The following is a 14,510-nucleotide window of genomic DNA, read 5'->3' as shown; positions in this document are numbered from 1 at the left end:
TTTTCTCTCTCAACTACCCAGACTGAAAGGGAATTCATAACGGTCTATGTGACAAATTTTGAACTCATAAATTTAGGTTCTAAACCAGCAAAACAATTAAGTTACAGTACTTGCAAGTAACACAGCAATTTAGCCACTTATTTACTTATTTTGCAGACAGCCATGGGAGTTCTGAAGCTGGCCAATAGAAGTTCTGTAGAGCTTTCAAAGTCCCTACCTCAAAGGATTGGCATTTAGCCATCTTTCATGTTTCAAGTTTCCTAGACCACAATCCAGCCTGAGAGGCAGAGTCATAAATATTTGGCTTATTTCATAAGCAGAAAGTCTAGAATCTATGAAATCTGCAGAGTTCTACAAGTTTAACACCTGTAGTCAAATTAGGTTTAGTTTGTGCTCTATAACAGAGTACAAATATTGGGTAGCTTGCAGTATATTGAGCTTAAGAAACTATATTTATTCTTCTAGGTTGCAATGCTGTTGCCTGAGGAGGTAAAAACAAAGAATGGGGGTGCAGAAAGAGATGGGAGTATAGGTATATTAGTGGGAAAACTTTAGTTGCAATACCTAAAACTAATAATCCAGTCTAATTAATGACATTAACAATTAAATTAATTTTGAAAAGGAAACCATATAAATGATACTTCTCTAAATGATTTGAATGTTGCTTTGTGAAAGAAATGTCCCTATAAAACTATAAAACAGAAATTTCTTCATAAGGTTGTTGTGAAGAATAAATAAAATGACATTAATACTTAACATAGTGCTTGGCGTAGAGCAAATACTCAAGAAAGTAAAAATTCCTTATTAAGTCTTTTAATGGACAAATCCTTTTAATGGATGTTTCAGTTTGCTAAAGCTGCTGGAATGCAGTATACTGGAAATGGATTGGTTTTTATGAAGGAGATTTATTAAGTTACAAATTTACAGTTCTAAGGCCATGAAAATGTCTAAATTAAAGCATCAATAAAGTGATACCTGGATTCTGAAGAAAGGCCACCAGTATCTGGAACACCTATGTCAGCTGGGAAGATAGGTGCCTGGCATCTGCTGGTCCTTGCTACTGGTTCATTGCTTTCAGCTTCAATTCCAGGGTCCTCTCTTAGCTCCTCAGGAGCAAACTCTGGATTTCAACTCTTAGTTTACCATCTCCCCAGGCATTTTCTTTTCTGACTCCAAGCATCTGTGCTTTCTCCACAATGTCTCACTCTTAAATGACTCCAGTAAGCGCATTAAGAAGAAGGTAAGACTACTCATTATTATGTTTAAGAATCACCCCCAGACAACCTCTTTTGTTGCTCATATGTGGCCTCTCTCTCTAAGCCCAACTCTGCAATAAACTGACTGCCTTCCCCATTATGCGGGACATGACTCCCAGGTGTGTAAATATCCCTGACAACATGGGACCTGGATCCAGGGAATGAGACTGGACCTGCCATTGTAGGATTAAGAAAGACTTCTTGACCAAAAGGGGGAAGAGAAATGAAACAAAGTCTTAGTGACAGGGATTTCAAAAAGAGTCAAGAGGTCATTCTGGAGGTTATTTTTGCAAATTACTGTGTTAGCTAGGGTTCTCTAGAATATACCATGGAATAAATCTTTTCTCTATAAGGTTTTTCCACTAAGTTAATATACAGTAATGTTCATTTGTTTCAGTTTCCTTTCAATATTCAACAATACCAACAAATCAGTTTTTCTTTGTTACTCAATTTTTTTATTATGTAAAATATTTGCTAGTCCAAATTCAAAACCTAATAAATTATATACAAAGAATTCTTACATCAACTCCACATATCCCTTCACTGTTTCCTTTTGCAAACATATATATTTTGCCTATTTACATGTATTTCTTCCTGCCTCCCTTTTCTACACAAAAGCTAGCATTCTATATACATTTTTATACTTCACTCTTTTCACTTAAAATATATTCTGGAGATGACTGTACCCTAGTGTTTAGAGAGCCTTCTAATATCTTTATTTTTTTTTACAACTGCATAATATTCCACTGTGTGTTTGTACTTTATTTTATTCAATTAGTTGCCTATTTACACACTTGTGCAGTTTTTATTTTTTAGTCTTTTGCTGTTACAAATAATGCCGCAATGAGTAATACTGTGTCATTTTTTACTTTGGCAAATTTATGTTTGTCATAGATTTCCAAAAGTGAGACAGCTAAGTCAAAGGGGATGTTCTTGTGCAAGTTTGCTAACTACCATTAAATTCTCTTTTATAAGAGTTGTACCATTTGGGATTCTCAGTAGAAAGCATAAGCATACCTGTTGTCCCACAACTACACCAACAGAATGTGTTGTGAATATCTCAGCAATACCAGTAGCTCAGTAGGGTTTCAATTTGCATTTCTCTTATGATTAGTGAGGTTGAGAATTTTTTTCATATTTTAAGGGCCATGGTCATTTACTTTTGCTCATTTTCTTATCAACTTTTTTCTTGTTCTTCTTGATATTTAGGAGCTTATTATATATAATGGTTATTAGCCTTTTTCTGTAATAAAATTTACAAAATTTCCCCCCATTGAGTTATTTATCTTTTAATTTTTGCCATGCAGAAATTTGTATTTATTTTAATATGATAAAATTTATTCACATTTTATTGCATCTCAATTTTGAGTGATTTTAAGGAACTTTCTCTCTCTACCTGTTTTTTTAAAAAAGGAACTCACTCATGCTTTCTTCCAGAACTTGTATCATTCCATTTTAATGTCACTAATCTTTTTGGAATTTTTCTGTTTATGATTTATTATTTGGATTCAATTTCATCTTTTTCCAAATAGTTAACTAGTCATTCCAATATTTTCTATTTAAAATTCTATCTTTTGGACAGGCCACAGTGACTCAGCAGGTAGAGTTCACAAAGTATTATAGTTGTTTTTAAGCAATAAAGCACACACAAAAAAAGTTCTATAGTGACATGCGATATTGCTTCTTGATGGTATAATTTATAATATAAAACCAGGAATTACTGCATAAACTATTCATATAACTAACTCCCTGTTCTGAGACCCATGCCTTCCTGGTAGCATCATCACTACTTTGACTCCAGGAGAAAATATATTCATTAGAAGAAGAAAGCAACTGATCTGCCTGACCCTTCTTTTGCTTTTTTGTTTTCTGTGGGTTTTTTAGTGTGTATTAAGAATATTGATACTATGGCTAACTTTTTATTACAAAATGCCTTGAACATGCAGAGCTGAGGGCGATATCCTGGATCTTGATAAAGTCATTAAAATAAGATTTCTTTTTAAGTTTAATAATTTTTAAAACTTAGATGTTTATTTTTATATTTTTAAATATTTCCTAGTGCCATTATAATATATTTGAGAAGTCCAAATTTGAATGATTAAAAATGGAATTTTCAACAAGATTTCATTGTTGAGAAAACTTACCAAAAAAAGAATTTTACTACCTGGACCATTGTCTGAAATTTTTCTAAATTATTATAAGAGTTAATAATCAAGTTGCCTATCCACAAACATGCAAATCAAACCATGTTCCCTATCCTTACCTTCCAGAATATCTCATAAAAATAAGAAATGATATTTAATTAACTGCTTTCTTTCTTTTAATGCTTTCATGGAGTTGGCACTTTTATGCAAATTCAATAATTTATACTTTAGTCCTGTAAGAATTAATTTGTGTGGGTCTTTTTCCATTTGAACTGCTCACAAACTGGTCTCTGGGCTGCAATCATCTTTCTCTTTTCCTAGAAAGAGCGTCCTTGACAGTGTCTGGATGTGTGTCACATAGAGGACCAAAGGATGTCCAAACTCTTGCTGCCTAAAGAGCAGTGCTGGGATTCACAGCATCACTGCCCTTGGGAACTTGTTAAAAATCCAGTCTTAGCCCTCACCCTAGGTTTACAGAATTTGAATTTTCATCCTACCTGTATCCTTAGGTGACTCATGTGCATTTAAAAATTTGAAAAACACTGGTCTCCCCAAACCTGGCCAATCATCAAAATCACCTTGGAAAGCTTTTAAATATATTGAATCCCAGATCTTGGCCATAGACATTCTGATTCACTTAGTCTGGGAGGGGATCTAAATCTCTGTGTTTCAAAAAATTCCAATGCTTGACCACATTCAGGAATCAATGTCAAAATGTCTTCATCAATAATGCCCAGAGATCAATTTCTGCAAGTATAAATACCTGCTCAGGTGTTTCAAGGATATCACTCTTCTGTAAGCATGGTAGATGGAGAGGCAATATGTAAGCACCTGAAAATGTACACTTTTGAGGTAAATATCACTTCTGTTTTATAAGAATTATGGCTAGAATATGCAGTGATTTGTTCAAAATTACACTGTTAGTAACTTCAGGACCAGGAATTGAACACATCATGCCTTAAAATATAGGACTCTTTCTATTATATTAGACCTATTATTTCCTTCTTGGTCTCTTGCAAACACTGAATCTAGATTAAAATTTTTCTTTTTAGCTTCTGCAGAGCCCTACTTGTAGTTGCTCTCTGGAGAGATGGAGAGGGCCTGGAAAAAAGGAGCAGAAGATCCCATTTGTCCAACAAATCTCATGTTCCTTTCCTCTTGGGAAGAGGATAAATCAGACCAACTGAAATTCCCCTTACATCTTTTTTTTTCCTGTCAAATGTAAATAGTATACAATTTACTAAGCTCCAAATCCCAAACTTTAATCTTATTTTTAAAATATAGTTATAATATAAGGCAATGCAACAGTGGCTCAGAGGCCAACTGCCATGCCAGAAATCTGGGCTCAATTCCCGGAGGCTGCCCATGTCAAAATACATATATATATATATAATAGAACTTTTATAGAACATAAAATCCCATAACCTCACCACCCTAACACAACTTTTATTTTTGTATTGTCACTTCTAGTTTTTTATTTATATGTTAAATGTACTTATATAGTGGTAATTACTAAAATTTGAGCTCCAAGGATCTCTCAAAATCTTCCTGCAGAAACAGAGTGTGGAGAGGTGACAGTCATTGGGATCACACTGAGACAGCAGCACAACAGCAAATGTAGGAAAAGGAAGAGTCTCCAGGCTCCTTCTGTGTTCAGTCCACCTTTGGATTTGGAGTTGGCCTTTGACCACTGTGGTATCAACACGATGTCTGCACAGACATTCTCCACTCCTGCACATCATTCTGCTGCATTTTGGTGCTAAAGATAATTAGAGAGAATGAGGTTAACAGTGACTTTGATTGGCCTCCCCTACCCATACTTTAAAAGTTATGTAATTTTAACAGAAAAGAAATTGGCTTTCTTGAGTATTTCCTCTCCCCTCAAGTCCTACGAATTTTTCAAAAGCACACTGGTTAGGAGAGTGGTTTTAAAACTGTTGGTAGAGAAAAGTTGGTTTGGCTTTGGGCTCCTCCCCAGTTACCACTCTTCTACCAAAATAACTCTGATGTATAAAAATAATTTGTCCCTTCTTAAAATGTTATCAGCCATCAGTAACTGTGAGTTAACATATGGGGGACCATTTCCAGTACCTGTAAAATCATACTTCCCTCACATAAGTAAGATCAGACCAAGCTTGGTTGAAAAAATAAAACAAAATTGGGTTATCATAGGTTCCACATATCTGATATTCTCATATCCTAGTGAGACACAATATCCCGAGCAACTCTATTTTCCTTAAGGATGAAATGTGTACACACACACACACACACACACACACACACACACACACACCAGAACTCCAGTAATTAGTTCTTCTCAATTGACCAAGTTTTTCCCCTTAGCACTTAACTTTCAGGAAAAAGAGGAATCCAACAAGAAAAGAAATGCCCTACCCCAATGTGCTGGTTTGAAAGGATGTATGTACCCTAAAAAAGCCATGTTTTAATCGAAATCCCATTTCATAAAGGTAGAATAATCCCTACTCAACACTGTATGTTTGAAACTGTAATCAGATCATCTCCCTGGAGATGTGATTTAATCAAGAGTGGTTGTTAAACTGGATTAAGTGACGACATGTCTCCACCCATTTGGGTGGGTCTTGAGAAGTTTCTAGAGTCCTATAAAAGAGGAAACATTTTGGAGATTCAGAGAGAGCAGAGCAGAATGACTTAGCCATGAGAAGCAGAAGTCTACCAGCCAGTGACCTTTGGAGATGGAGAAAGAAAATGCCTCCTGGGGAGCTTCATGAAACAGGAAGCCAGGAAAAGAAGCTAGCAGATGATGTCATGACCGCCATGTACCCTTCAAGATGAGAGAGGAACTCTGACCGTGTTCACCATGTGCCTTTCTGGATGAGAGAGAAACTCTGACTGTGTTCGCCATGTGCCTTCTCACCTGAGAGAGAAACCCTGAACTTCATCAGCCTTCTTGAACGAAGGTATCTTTTCCTGTATGCCTTAGATTGGACATTTCTATAGACTTGTTTTAATTGGGACATTTTCTCAGCCTTAGAACTATAAACTAGCAACTTATTAAATTCTCCTTTTAAAAGCCATTCCATTTCTGGTGTATTGCATTCCAGCAGCTAGCAAACTAGACCACCCAATCAAGAGAGGCTCTGTATCTTTTTCATTGCCACAGAAGCTTTGAACAATCAGCAAGAACTGGCAGAAGCATCTTTCTCAAAACTCCAGAAAATAGAAGACTGCAGTAACGGGGTAAGTAACAAGTCAAGATAAAAGTGGCAGGATCCTCTCTCTAAGCCAGTTAGACAGGTGAACTCACTGCCCTCCCTCCTTTATGGGACATAATTCTCAGGAGTGTAAACCTCCCTGGCAACAGGGAAAGAATTCCAGGGATGTGCTGGGATGTGGCTGAGAGATTTCAAACAGAGTCAAGAGGTTACCCTGGAGGTTATTGTTATGCATTATATAGATATCCCTTAGTTTATGGTGTACTGCAGTGGCTGGAGGGAAGTACACGAAACTGCTGAGCTGTGTTCCAGTAGTCTTGATTCTTGATGATGATTGTATAATGATATAGCTTTTACAGTATGACTGTGTGAATGTGAAAAACTTGTGCCTGGTGTTCCTTTTATCTAGAGTATGGTCAGATGAGTAAAAAAAAAAATGAATAAAAAGTAAATAAATAATAGGGGAATAAGGGGTAAAATAAATTGGGTAGATTGAAATACTAGTGGTCAATGAGAGGGAGGGTAAGGAGGATGGGATGCGTGCATTTTTTTCTTTTTCTGGAGTGATGCAAATATTCTAAAAATAATCATAGTGATTAATACACAAATATTTGATGATATTGTGGGCTACCTATTGTATACCATGTATGTACTGTATGTGAAGATTTGTCAATAAAAATATTTTTTTGAAAAGTGGCAGGATCTTGTGGTGTCTTAGATTGCCCCCTCTCCCATTCCTCACTGGCATGCATGGAATCAGCCCATGCTCAGTGAACAGATCCCTAGTCACACTTCTGGAGGGACAGAGTAACTCCCATGCATATACTGGGGGCATATATGTCTGGCCCTATCTGTCTAGTGATGATGAGAACTGTGCTGGCTCAAATCTGTTATGTAACCTAGAAAATCCATATTCTTCTAAGCCATTCTTGCAGGGGCAAACCAGTTGTGGGGAGGACTTTTTGATTTCCATGGGGATGTGCCATCAAATTCAAGGTGGGTCTTAATCCTTTACTGGAGTCCCTTAAGAAGCTCACAGAGAGAGGAAGCTAAGAGAGAAATAAAATGCCTCAGGAGAAGCTAGAAGGATTCAAAGGAGCTGAGAGAACTATTTTGAAACCAACCCAGGAGACAAGGGCCAGAAAACATCACCATGTGCCTTCCCATGTGGCAGAGGAACCCCAGAAGACATTAGCCTTTTTCAATGAAATTATCCTTTTGTTGACTCCTTAGTTTGGACATTTTTATGGCCTTAGAACTGTACATTTGTAACCTAATAAATCCTGTTTGTAAAGGCCAATCCATTTCTGGTATATTGCATTCTGGCAGCATTAGCAAATCAAAACAGATTTTGATACCAGAGAAGTGGGGTGCTACTATGATTAGCAAATACCAACAATTCTGGAATGGCTTTATAAATGGATAAGGGGAAGATTCTGAAAACATTTTTAATATGTTTGATAGAAAAGGTTGGACTATTTTGAAGAGACTATTGGTAGAAATATGGACTTTAAAGATACCTCTGATGAGGCCATTGACAGAAATGATGAATGTGACATCGCAAACTAGAAGAAATGTAAAAAAATTGTTTTAAAATGGCAGAGTGTTTGGCAAACTTGAGCACCAGTGTTGGATGGAAGGGATAATTTTTAAATGATGGCCTGGGATATCTAACTGAGGAAATCTTCAAACTAAATGTGGAAAATGAAGCCTGGTTTCTCCTCGCAGCTTATGGTAAAATGCAAGAGGAAAAGGAGACCCTAAGAGCTGAACTCTTGGGTACAAATAAATCAGAAATTGATGGTCTAGAAAATTCTGGGCTTCCAGAAAGTGAGAAATAAGTGGATAGTGCCCCATATGAGGATTTAACTGAACATGGAAGAACCAATCAGCCATGTCAGTGGGAGTCAGGGCCAGAGAATAGTGCCCTATGTGAGGATTTAAACAAATGTGTAACCAGTCATCCATTTCTGAAAAAGCCAGGATTGGAAATGCAGTTTTCTAGGAGGGATTTGTAGAACGTCCTATTGTCTGCTGGTTGGGATCCCTATTTGCTGCATGGAAAACAGACAAGTTTGTTGCAGGATCTCTGTAAATGGAACCACTGCACTTTGGACCAAAAAGGACAGATTAAAGCAAAAATTACCCAAAGTCAGAACCATGGAAGCCGAGGTCTGGAACAAGGACACCTCAGGCCAAGAGAGTGAGCCTGAAGTCTGGACAGGGTGAGTTTGCCTTGGAGTTTGCAGAAGGTAGCCTTCTTCCCCAGTGTTCAGGAAGAGCTGCACTGCCCCAAGTCTCATAAAGGATGGAGTACATGCTCTGGGGATTGGGGAGAGCTTAGCCAACACCTCATTTTTCTGAAGGGGTTTAGCATGTGCCTTCGAGATGGTAGAGAGTCTGGGTGCCACCTAGATATTTGAGGAGGTTGAGGCCAAGAACAAGGTGGTCTCTGCAATTGTGCTGGTTTGAAAGGATTTATGTACCCTAGAAAAGACATGTTTTATTTATCCTGATCACAGCATATGGAGGCAGCCATTTCTTTCAAACCCTGTTCAGTACTTGATTAGTTTATTTCCACAGAGATGTGGCTCCACCCATTCCAAGTGGTCTTGATAAGTTTACAGAATCTTTTAAAAGAGAAAACATTTTGGAGAAAGCTTCAGAACAAAGAGCTAACCACAAGAACTACCACAGAGACTATGCAGCCAGAGACCTTTGGAGATGCAGAAGGAAAATGCCCCTCGGAGAGCTTCACGAAACAAGAAGCTGGGAGAGAAAGCTGGCAGAAATCACCATGTTCACCATGTGCCTTTCCTATTGAGAGAGAAATCCTGAATGTCATCAGCCTTCTTGAACTGAGGATCTTTCCCTGGATGCCTTAAATTGGACATTTCTATAGACTTGCTTTAATTGGGACAGTTTCATGGCCATAGAACTGTAAACTAGCAACTTAATAAATTACCGTTTGTAAAAGCTGTTCCATTTCTGGTATATTGTATTCCAGCAGCTAGCAAATCATGATATGTATACATATATATTGAATGTAGTTACTGGAAAATAAGAGGTGTTCACAATGTGCCTCTGGAACTGTGATATGTTCGATAATAATAAAATGAAAGCACTGAAATTGTTAGCAAAACTACAGTAACAATTGACAATTTTAAAATGAAACAAAATATGAAGTGCAATAGCAACAAAGCTATCAAGAAATTAGCCAATGTCAACAACAGAAAGGTCCAAGACAATTATGGAGAGAATGTAAAACACTATTAATAGATATAGAAGAGAATGTGTTTCCAGTTCCAGAACAAAATGACACAGATTCACTTTTCCCTGCTTCTTCCTCAAAATATAACAAAATAGTCTGGAAATTATCCATCAGCCAATGATAAAAAGACTCTGAAAGCTAGAAGGTGGGCTTACTAAGAATATTAGGAATTGAGGAAATACAGTTTGATATTTAAAACAAAAATTAAGCACTATCTGTTGTGATACTCCATGTATAAAGAGAAAAATCCTGAGATAATTATACTTTAAAAAAACGGAAGAAGGTAGAGGAGACTAAAGGGAATAAGGCTTCAATATGATACTCAAAGTGGTAAAACATCAATTCTAGTCAGCTATGATAAGTTTCATATGTACCATTTAACACTTTTATCCACCACTGAAAAAACTATACAAATGACATTCTGGTATCATCTCTGTTGATGCAAAACTCAATGAGCTATGATATGCTTCCACCCAGGAATGTGAATTTTGCATGTCTACTCACTTTTTGAGGCCTTCTCTACCAGTCACCTTTTGTTGGAGATGCTATGGCACTCATACCCCTTAGGGCCTTATCTTTGTAATTCAAACCAACCCAGTTTTTCCTTACAATTTTCCATTTCAATTGCCTGAAGGCTTTCACTTCAGTCTGGAGCCTGCAAATAGCTGCCCAGAAGTGCTGAGGAATCACTGCCACCCTTACACCCTCTCCCCAACACCCTTAACTCTCACCCTTTGGATGGGCTAACTGTGAAGTATGGCTTTTACATGGATTCCCAGTTTCCTAGTGGATCAAATTCCCTAGTTGGTAATTGGCTTGATCTTCTACCCTTAATTGACTAGTTTCTCTTCCCTCTCTCACTTTCCCACTACTATTTTTTTTTCAGTAATCATCACTTCCCAATCAAATATTTTTCATTGAAATACTTGTATTAGCATTTGTTACTGAGGACCCCAGACTAAGATTTTACTCACACATCTAGGAGTTAGGTTTGGTGGGTTTAGGATGGTTTCCTCCTTCTCTGCATATTTCCACTTTTCACATTTCCTTACCTGTACCTTGAAAGTACTAGAGCTGAGGTTCCATTCTTTTCTTCTATTTGCTGTGAGTGAATGAGCAATGAGGAATAATCTGGTCTAAGTGTTCCCAGTTCTAGTGCAATTTCTGCCCTTCATTACCTACCTGAACTCAGCCAAGACAACCTTTTTGGGACTGATTTTTGTTCTTGGATAAATAGGGATAATGGTACCTGCCTTACAGTCATCACAGATTTGTTATGAGGATAAAATGTGAAACCAATTGGGGAAAAAAAAAAAGCATGTCGAAATGTTGTCAGAATATTTTTACCTTTGTTTTTACAGCAAAAATTCTCTCTGAAATCCCACTGCCCTGGTGTGACCAACTGCAGAAAGAGGAGAGGCTCTGAGTCACCCACTTAACCTTCCCTTTCTTGTCCTGCATTTCACCAGCACCAAATGGCTTTTGTAAGAAAAGTAAGTCTGGTTGTGTCCTATCTTGTTGGGAGCATCAAAATACCTAATTCCTTTTCCACAAACCTTGCACCCACATCTTTATGTGTTTTGTCTCAGCCAGCAATGGGGCTTCAGTTCTGTAAAAATAAATAAATAAATAAACACATTTGTTTTGTTCTTTTGTGTTTTGTGTGTTGTTTTGTGTGAATCTCTTAAAAAGTAATAGAATTTTCCTTCCCCACTTTCTATGGTACAGGTATACTATCTTCCAACCCTTTTAAATTCAAGGGGAAGGTGTTTCCCAAGGCAGAGAATACTCATTATCAGATATTCATTTTTTATGTAGCTTTCCCCCCTCCTGTGACTTAATGTAGAGATGATGAAACTGAAGCTCTCATTTAATCTGGGTTTTAAATAACTGTGACAAAGTCTCTTTCACACTTCTTGGTTCAAGTGGCCCAGATCTCCTGAAATGAGGAAGTTTTAGGGGTAAAAAAATGATAATTTTTTTTTAATAAATTAAAAATATATATTTACATAAATACATACATACATACATAAATTTAGTATGTCAGGTAAGAAGTTAGGCCTCAAAAACCTGTCTTACTCTTCTAAATTCTGTTTCTACTTTCTCCTTTGGCCAGTAGTAACTATAATGCCAGAGAGGCTTTTTCATTATACTCCTATTTAACAGCTGTGTGGCCTTCAGCAAGTGGCCTAACTCTTGTGAGCCTCTCCTGGAAAACGGGATTAACAATGATGATACCTAACTTTCAAATAAAAAAGCTTGGTTTCTGGTACATTGTAAGCTCTCAAAAATATTAGTTTCTGCTATCTTTTTCATTATCATCAACATTGCTCATTTTAATTTCCAGAGTAGTGTTATGGTCATTCTTAAAGATGCACAGCTGTTAATTCACCGCTTTTTCATTTCTTTAGAAGGCAATTTGTTCATTTGCTTCCAGTGTATGGCAGTGCTTACAGTGGCTCATTGAGAATCTATCCCAATTCATAGATAGAAAGTCAAAATTTTAATGAATATCCTGGGAACCACCAATTCCTCTCCTAAATACTAACCATCAATGCCAAGAAAGAAGTGTCTACCTGGTTTCAATGATATCAGTTTTATCTTTGTGTTAGGACCCAAGGCCCAAGCCCCAATCCATTCTCACTGCATGCAGCTGCCTACATGACCAGGACAGACATTAAAGTTCAACAGACCCCACAGGGGGGAAAGAATGTCATTAAACTCCTCTATCTTAATCAGATCTCATGAGTCCCTGCTGAAATTCCATTGTCACAACCTGTGAACTTAAACCTTTATAAGCCTCTCCTGTGGCATTCCTTTCCTCTCTCTCTTGTGTGTAATACCAACTTCCAATTCCTGACCTGCCGCCACTGGGAAGAATCATCTCCTATTAGTAAGTCCCTAATTAAACTTATGGATAACTCCATGCCAGGCATGTCCTTTGGTGTTGGGTCTAAGTTGGGTTGGAACATTTGGTGAGCCAGCCAGGAAACCAAAGAGCCACTGACCCTAAAATGCATGAATACTGTGAACCCGGGGGGGAATCCTGGGATAGCCTACAACATCTATGTGGGGAGGGGTGGCTACCCTCCTAGATGAATAGAGACCATTGAGGGAGTTTGGGGATACCCAGAAATTCCAGGCCAGATTGTTAGTACTCTTGCAGCAGGCCGCAGGACAGCTAGAATTTGATAAGAAAAAGGAGAGCCATCAGGCTGCCATGGCCATTACATGGCCTCTGTTAGGAGCTGCACATTTGGCCACAGAAGAGACGCTGGGCATTAAAACTGTGTTCACTACCTAAAAGAAGAACTTAAGTTATAAACGAATTTGTGTATAATCCATGCAGATTTGAAGGATGCATTGAATGAGAGGCTACTCTGTATAGATGAGAGTTTAGAAATCTTGGCATGCCTTTACACTAGAGTAAGAGGGTTTAGACTGCTCAAGTTACAAGTGAGGCATACCCTGACTTCTCCTGATTGGGACCTTAAAATATGGAATCCCATTGATTTCTCTTGAGATGATGATGAACCTCAGTCTGATTAGGATATTGAAAATGAGGAAAGGAAGATTGTTCATCTTCTGGTTCAACAATAAGTTGTCAGAAAATATTCAGCACCCTCACCCTCATGTGGGAGGGTGATGCTAAGGGTGCTATGGCTGCAGCTGCCCCAGCACCCACTGCTGACCAAATGATCTCAGTTACCATGTGGGACTATACCACCACTGAATTATGTGAAATTGGGACTCAATACAGACAAAAGCCTAGAGAACTCCTGCCAAATTGGCTACTATGATTTTGGGACACTGGTCCCCAGGGAGCATTATTTTCAGGAAAAGAAATAAGCAAATTAGCCTCAATTACTGCACATGCTTCCCCCCACCAAAATATATATACTCTGGTTGCCAGGCCAGAATCCACTTCATTGCTAAATTGTCATATAAGTCAATGTAGAAAAACTTGACCCTATGTGGGAGATGTACCACATAGAATATGCTAGATGAATGACAAGATGTACTGGTGGAACTAGGAGTTAAGCATATCATTTATGCTGTTAATTTTGTTGGACCAGATAATGAAGTCTTCACAACAGGCATAAAGGACCCTATCCTGCATAGTGTCACTGATCAGTGGTATGGAACTCTTGTAACCACTCTCAGCCCAATAGTAGGGCAACCCATTTCAAAGCCTACCCAAATTGTGGCCAACTTAGGAGAGTTAGAATGTTTAAGGCAAGGGAGGGCCAGAGTAAGAGCAACATATTATGCCCCAAAGGGGCATGATGTTCCAAGCTGTGTATCATGCAGGTAGATGTAGGCAGACCTAATAGCCACTGGGACTAAAAATGAAGATATTGATTGGCAGTCAAATACAGTACTTGTCAGGCTCTTGAGCACATTACCTAAAGAACAAAGACATACTAAACTTGAAAACAGATCAGCAGATGAGGAGAGAAACTGAGGCCAAAGACCTATCCCTTACAGTCTATGGGGCCCTCTACTCCACATGCTGAGAAGGCCTGGCAAGCTCCTTTCCATCTCACAAAAGGGACTGGCTAAGATCCCCAAACAAGAGCTACATACAGGGACACTGGGGATCAGAGGCCACATATTGAATTAACAATCTTTTGGTCCCTTGCTA

At 38.0% G+C, this 14,510-nt stretch overlaps 1 long non-coding RNA gene across 1 annotated transcript in view; it reads right to left on the bottom strand.

The window, feature by feature from the left end:
* Positions 1–4,993: 4,993 nt before the first annotated feature.
* LOC143689808 (uncharacterized) overlaps positions 4,994–14,510 on the bottom strand; it is a 44,374-nt gene continuing 34,857 nt past the window's right edge. The window contains exon 3 of the long non-coding RNA XR_013178919.1: positions 4,994–5,159. This is a non-coding gene — a long non-coding RNA (uncharacterized LOC143689808). The remainder of the gene's footprint in view (positions 5,160–14,510) is intronic.

The sequence above is a fragment of the Tamandua tetradactyla genome, chromosome 7 (genome assembly GCF_023851605.1).
Source record: "Tamandua tetradactyla isolate mTamTet1 chromosome 7, mTamTet1.pri, whole genome shotgun sequence".
Taxonomy (NCBI): domain Eukaryota; kingdom Metazoa; phylum Chordata; class Mammalia; order Pilosa; family Myrmecophagidae; genus Tamandua; species Tamandua tetradactyla.
This window is presented reverse-complemented; position numbering and strand designations above follow the sequence as displayed.